Source organism: Ctenocephalides felis, unplaced genomic scaffold (genome assembly GCF_003426905.1).
Source record: "Ctenocephalides felis isolate EL2017-DRISC unplaced genomic scaffold, ASM342690v1 CF-g0.4_SCAFFOLD_00845, whole genome shotgun sequence".
NCBI classification, from domain to species: Eukaryota; Metazoa; Arthropoda; class Insecta; order Siphonaptera; family Pulicidae; genus Ctenocephalides; species Ctenocephalides felis.
In genome coordinates, this window is record NW_020536999.1 from 55,238,249 (window position 1) to 55,246,444 (window position 8,196).

General features: G+C 26.7%; 1 non-coding gene across 1 annotated transcript; it reads right to left on the minus strand.

Moving 5' to 3' along the window:
* Window positions 1-3,465: 3,465 nt before the first annotated feature.
* LOC113364481 lies at window positions 3,466-3,627 on the minus strand. Its single transcript, XR_003366171.1, has one exon. It is a non-coding gene; the product is annotated as a U1 spliceosomal RNA (small nuclear RNA).
* Window positions 3,628-8,196: the final 4,569 nt, after the last annotated feature.

An 8,196-nucleotide genomic window follows, 5' to 3' on the forward strand; every position in this document is an offset into this window, starting at 1 on the left:
ACAAAATATAGAATTTATTTTTCTCAATTCGACCTACATATTATTATCAATCATATATAACATATAGCAAAATTATATTAATATTGTAATATAATATAAACTTTTCAAACAAGTTACTTTTTATTATTATTTATTATTGATTATTGTTTTTATTATTAATACTATTATTTTAATTATTATTTATTCATTTATTTATTCTATTTATTTTCTTTAACTCCATTTATTCTATTTTTTTTTCTTCTTGATTTTGATTTTCAATACCATAACTTTTAACTTATAGATTGTATTGTATCTGATTGTTAAAATTAGCAGAAATAAAAAAAAAATATTAACAATATTATTATAATTTTTCTATATGTTATATATGATTGATAATAATATGTAGGTCGAATTGAGAAAAATAAAAAAATATCAATAATTATATATTTATGCATTTTGATACTAGCTATGTATCATCAATCAGCTCAAAATTGCACAAAATATAGAATGAATACAATATATTCAAATTATTTTAAACTTAAATTTAAAAAAAATATAACTAGCAAAAAAAAACTTTAAAATAAAAAAATGGCATATACTCCAGTCAATGAAGCGTTTTCGGTCTGCATTTTTTTTACTGTGCTCCAATTTTCATAAAATTTTGGGATTAAGTTCATCGTGCCTTTAAGTTCAAAAGTGAAAACAATTTGGACAATTGCAAATAGTTTTCATTTTTGAACTTGAGGGTAAGATTAGCCTATTTCCAATATTTCATGTAAATTGGAGCACAGTAAAAAAAATCATAGGTTACACCCTTTTTTCCTTTTTATTTACTGCACTAAACGTGAAAATGAATAATTTTAATGAATAAATTTTGTTTAATGAATAAATGTTTATTTAATTTTTTCAATTCAACATATTGGCAGTTATATTGTCACAAATATGTTTCAACATTGAAATTGTGGAAGGATAGCTCAGTCAGTAGCATGTCTGACGCTCATGCCAGAGATATTCGGTTTGAGTCCTGGTACTGACATAAAATTGCCATTTGATTTGCTGGATCAAAACTAAGTAAAATTTGAATTATTGTTTTGAGATAGAATAGAATTAGAAATTAGGAGAAGAAGCTAGGTTAGAAGAAAAAACATGAAGTAGTCAGTTATAAAGAAAATTGGATATATGATTGGATAAAAATAGTATAATATATAATAAAGATAGTATAAAACGTAAAAAATTGAAATAATGTCAAAGTATTGCCTATATATATATATATATATATATATATATATATATATATATATATATATACCAGAAGCAAAACAACATAAAACAATTAGCAAACCATATGACTTTGCAATAAAATAAAATGCTTAATAAATCTTCCATTGACATTACTGGGTACGTCTTTGTTTAAACAAGATATACATAAAAGCAGAGATTTTTTCAAGTAAATCCTTGTTCAAATACATTGCAATCCACTCATTATCTGTAATCCATTTTTTCAAGCTCGTGGAAAATGCTTTATCAGAATCATAAAAATAAATTTCAACAATTCCGTATATCGTGCGGTATATTTCCTGAAGTAAAAAATTGTAAACCATAAAATGGTTCTGATTTGACTTGTGGTAAATATGGAAATTTTGATATTTGAGTAAGCTCGTAAGCACGCGACAAAATGCACTGGGAAGTAATAATAGGGAATTATTTTATCATTTGGAATATTTCATAATGTAAAATAATCTTATTATCTTGGCATCAAATTTATATCTTCATAACAGAAACAGACGTGTAAATATAATATTATGTCGTTGTTGAACTTTCCATTGAACGCGATTTTGATTGTTCACATAATTTTAATATATTAGTAAGGATTATAAGAAGATCAAATGAAGCAACAAGTAAGCAATAAAGTCAAAAATACACAACAATAAATAAAAATGGTTCTCAAACCATGACTCTGCCTTCGGGTAAAGCTCCACTAGTAAAATGATACACATGTATGTACACCTATTTACCCAATTCTTCGAAAAAAAAAATTTTTCTCCTACACCATGGAAATCGCTACAAAATTTTTAGACCGTTTTTTTCTGTCTAATTGTTTATATATTTTGCATTTACATAAATTTACCTGCATTAATGTTTGATTTACCTGCTGAGTAAAGACCACGTAAAAACTAGTCACTCATCAAATCGAAATGAAATAACAAAATATATATGTTTTCACATATATGAGTGCAGCACTTTTATATAACTGCCATAACTTTTAAAATATTTCATTAATAAAACACAGAGTTGCTTAAATCGTACCCTCTAATAAATAATGCTATAGTTAATAGCAATAAATTAATAAAAAAAAAATTTGGCAATTATTTAGTTGCCTTATGATTAATAATTATTTGGATATTTTTTAACTGAAATAGGTATTTTTACGTTATTCAAAATCATGCTTTCGAAACGATTAAGACCTAAAGTCGTAACGTACCACCTAATCTTAGTCTAACTTACTTCTTTACGTTTCCTTCAGTCAATAGTTATAAAAGTCAAACATAACTATTAAAATAACTCTTAAAACTAGTGGAGTGCATGACATCGTGCCTTAAGGCAAATTGCTGGAACTTCCCGTACTGTAATTACAAATCTTGGAACCCCAAAAAATTTACACAAAATGTGTACACATTATTAAAACCTCTATAAAATATCTGATTATTTCATGTACATATATATGTCCAATAAACATTTTTGACCGCCAAATGGCATTTTTTTAACTTATTTCTATTGAGAGTTCATAACCGCTGGACCTGCCTTCCTAAAAATTCAATCAGTTTTTCATCTTGTCAATACAAGTAAAATGTTTTTTGAATTATTAAAATCGGACGCTCCGTTCTCTTAAAAACTGAGTTACCGCTTTTGGCACTTTTTGCCGCATATCTACGGAACGGCTAGACCTGTCTTCCCAAAAAACTAATCAGCGTCTCCTTATCAATACGAATCGAATGTTGTTTTTAATTATTCAAATCGGTTGATCGGTGTTCCCGAAATCGGCGACGAAAATTTGTATCCGCACACACGCATACATATATATACACATATACATCCATTTTTCTAAGGGATGCCAAAATGTTCAAAAACCTTTGAAACGTAAAGATATATAAAAAAAATTCATTTTCGATTTTTTGCGATTACCGCTATAACTTACTCTGCGGGAAGTTAATAAATTAATAATTATCCCAAATGGTAACAAAAATACTTACAAATTATTAAATCTCTGTATTTTAGAATTGAGATGAGACAGCCGTTTGGACATCCATTGGTATTTTTAATTTGAGGAAATACTTAGGAAAATTGTATTCATCTAGTACTTCTTAGTAAGTAACTGCCCTTTAATAAATCGGCTCGAATAATGAATTTTGCATGAAGAACTATTATTGTTCTTATAATGTTTGAAATTATTGTCTTAATTATTATGTCTTAATATATGAATTATTACCAGGACAGCGCGTACGCAGTCCCGACTACCAAAAATTGCGCGACCGAGTTATCCACATTAGGGACAATCGCAGGGGTCAATCCGGCCCTGGTGCAATGGCCAGACCTCGCCCTGAGGGAACCGCCTTGTTGATCACGGTAACCCCGACGCCAGGTAAGTATGATTTCGGATCGAAAAAACGTTGACTAACCTTACCTGGACTATATTTTAGGAGAACTGTTTACGGCAAGAAGGGCAAGTAGCCCTCTGTTGACTGGAATGAAACTTTACATACTACTGGTAGAAAGAAAGTATAATGAATACTTCAATTTAATATATATATATATATGCATTGTTTAACTTCCCGTAGGGTAAGTTATTGTAATGGGCCGAAAATCGAAATTGAAAATTTTTACATTTCTCGACGTTTTGAAGGTTTCTGAACATATTGGCATACCTCAGCAAAAATGGATGTGTGTGTGTTTCAAAATTTCTAGTCACGTTTTCGGGCGCACGGATCAACCGATTTGAATTGTTCAAAAAACATTCGGTTTCTATTGATAGGGAGATGAGCTGATTAGTTTTTGGCAAAGGTAGGTCCAGCAGTTACGGAGATAAAGAGCTAAAAGTGCAGAAAATAGAAATCGATTTTTCGAAAGAACGGAACATCCGATTTGAATAATCTAAAAAACATTCAATTAGTAATGATTGAGAGAAGTGTTTATTAGTTTTTGGCAAAGGCAGGCCCAGCCATTTCGAAGATACGGAGCTAAATGTCAGTTTTTGAGAGAACTAAGCGTCCGATTTAAATAATTCAAAGAAATTTCTGCTTGTCTTAACAAAATAATTGACTTTGGAAAAAGAAATTTTTGTTACGACTTTTTTTTCAATTTTTTTTTCAAAAAAAAAAAATTCTTGTATATCAAAAATAATTCAGATTTATTTTTATTTCTGACTATAGTTCTAACATACTTTAAACAAATAATTTCAACTTTGAAATTTGGTTTATATAATTCCTATAAATATTAGACAATGTTACAATATTAATAATAATCTATTTGAAAACATTCAGTATTCCTCGAACATTTCGTTACGGTACGGAAAGTTCCAGCAATTTGCCTTAAGGCACGATGCCATACACCCCCCTAGTTTTAAATTCATATGGATTTTTTATATGTTGGAATTACTTCATTATTTCCAATACTAAATATTATATTTAATCCCAATGTACTATAGTTTATTATATTATGATTGATTGATATGAATGATTGTATTATAATCAATTAGATGGATGTACATTGAATATTATTAGTTTTGCACATAGATAAAAGAAGAGTATGTGGCGTGAATCAGTCAGGGATATTCGGTTCGAGTCCTGGCACTGACATATGATTGACCTTTGGTTCGTTGAATTGAAATTAAGTAAAATTTGAGTTGTAAGAATTAAATATTAAAATAAGTTAGAATTCGATGTTTGAAGGAGATAACAATTGTTTAACTCTTCCACTCGCGAATTGCAAAATCGGCATCCGAGTGAAAAGGGTTAATAATGAACGCTTATAAAGTAATCTACACAGTATACCAACATTATAAACGCGAAATACAGAATCAGAGATATATCCATTGTATCAGAGTGCCCCATAATTATATATAATTATAATAGTTATATATAACTATATGTAAAGCAAGTTCAAATAAATCTATTCTTGAAAACTTTTTTGATAAATTATTAGTAGTTTATTGTCGCAAATTAGCAACTCTAAGCAACTATCCCATAGACATTTATCGATAGGTGCTATAAAATAAATTAATTCACTACGTACACATTATATTATATATATATATATATATATATATATATATATATATATATAGCGAAAGGTTTTTCTTCAGATGGTGAAATAATACGATAAAATTGTTTCTTGGGCATCCATCCAATAATTAAAAAACAGTTTTATTGAAAAATGTCACACTCGTAAAACAAATTCCAAACTAACAAAATGTTCGTTGGAATAAGCTTTTTTATATTAAAATATATCATTTATTTTAATTTTACATTTTTTAAATTTTTCATAACTAGACGTTTCATCAATTTTTTATTTCACATTTATTTATTTTTCGTGCAATTTTTGTTTCTGTGTTGTTTTTCAAAATTTATTTGTATGCACTGAAGATGGGTCAAATCAGAAACCCAAAGCGTATGTTCCCTAATAAAAACATTTTTCAATAAAAATGTTTTTTTTAATTATTGGATGGATGCCCAAGAAACAATTTATTATATATATATATATATATATATATATATATATATATATATATATACACATGTTCAACATAGCATGCATTCACAAGAAAATAGATTTTGACATTTTAATGCCCTTACCTTTACGTCGTCCCATGACAGCAAGTCCATTTGTGAATTTTTCATCTGAACAGCACAAATTTGTAAAAGAAAATACACACACAGTTATTTTAATGAAAATTATTACAGCACTATGTAAACACAAGTAATAAATTTAAAAGTTACATTTAATTATAATTAAAAGTTACAATTTAACAATTTAAAAACCACAAGAATTATTTGTCAATCAAAAACTGTTGCCATGCGATTATAAACAAACAAGCGAATTGTAGTTAAATTTGCAGTCAAACTAAAATGATAAATTTTTCTGACCTAGAAGAAAGTTTTGGATTGCCAATCAAGGGTTGCCAAACTGGGTTTTACATGAGAATTTCACACACTATAAATTTTATATCAAAAATATATTTTTTTTTTAACTAATTGTAAGGATTGTTGGATATTTGTATTAAAGATATTGATTTATTAAAATCTGAAAAAAATCTAATTAAAATATATTTAGAAAATTAGATGTCCTCGCCTATTACAAAATTTAAGTCGTTTTTTTCTATTAAACTAATATTCAATTTCTTTCTGAACTTTGAACCGGTAGGATTTATAACAAGATTTCCAAATAATTTAAAGCAATCGATTGACATAATAAAAGATTTCGGATAAAATTAAAATCCAATTTTCACAATAAATTTTATATAATGATAACATGTACATTAGAGGAAAATAGATATATCAGATATATGTATGTAATGTAATCAGAAGTATATTTAAGTGTGAATTGATAAGAGGCAAATTAAAAATCATGAAATATATATATATATATATATATATAATATATATACATAATATACATATATATATATATATATATATATATAATTTTTATTCATAATGATGGTTAATTCAGAACCATAAAGATAGCATTGTTTGCAAACAACCAGTACTTGCAAAGTTATCATCTTTAGATTTTACCATGAATGTTGATTCCTGTTTGCGAACAAATTAGAAATAATTTGCAGATTAATATATAAACTCAAGTAGAAATATTATGTGATTATATCTTAACAAAAATTATTTTAGATAACACATACGAGACAAAGATTGCTTCATACAATTAGTTCAAATAATATGGTTCCTCAACGATTTTGCTATAAAAATATCATTCGTTTAATTTTTAATCATTAAACTGAAGAAAGGCAGAAAATAAATCAAAAGACTCAAAAATAAATATTAAGGTGGTTTTCACGCATTTTAGTCGATTGATATTGAAATTTGAAAATAAAAATTAGGAAGTGAAACCTAAATAAAAAAAATGAAAATTTTAATCGACATATTTGGCAGAATGAAGCGAAAACTCGAAGTGATAGTTAAAATAATTATGTATCTTAAATGTAAATTATTCTTGAACAAAAACTTAAACAATATCATAATAATACCAATTACAGCTTAATGATCAAAAAATTCATATAAGAATCTTGGAAAACCAGTATATTTATAAAAATTATTATTTTACATCTTTATAGCTATATTTTTATTAAATTTATTTTTATATATGATATTTATAAGGTAAAAATACATAAAAAAATATGCGTTATATGTTATTATATATCAGCTGGTTAAAAAAATAAATTGACTTGAAAATATTAAATATCTGTCTCAAAAGACGTATGTTGTGGACAAATAATTACAAAAAATATATGCACGTGTACTTTGATCTTATTATTTGCAAAAATACATGATAATAAATTCAATAAAAAGTATAAGTTGTAAAAATATAATTCTAAAAATATACAGATTTGTTTCTCCCAATAGTGTTTAAAAACCAATTGAGCCAAAATTTAAAATTGATAGTAATAAGCATTCTAAAAGATAACACTGAACAATTTAAATTTCCTTTCTAATAGAATTTGGCTGAAGTCGGTTCCAATGCAAAGGAGGAGAAACATTTCCTGTTTTCGAAAAACAAACATCAGAAATCTAGCCAGAGTTCTAAAATGCCAAATCGATATTCCCGGGATGAATGTTGATATCAATATACGAATTTATATTATATTTATAATATAATATGTATTTATTATTACAATCTTACTGTTATTTGATATAAAAAATTCAGAAGAAATCAGTTAGATCAGGGCTTCTTAAATTTTTGTCATTCGCAACCCCATTTATGATTGCGAGGTTCTTGACGACCTCACACAAATATAAAAGATAGGGAAATAAATATTTTTAGATGATTTATTTATTATGTAACAATATACATAAAAACATATGTAAATATATAGTTATAGAATTCGTTGTAAAACAAACAAAAATCTGACGTTATGTTATAAAATGATATTATATTAAAATCTCTGGCGACCCATAATTTTTCCTACGACCCATGGTTTAAGAAGCCATG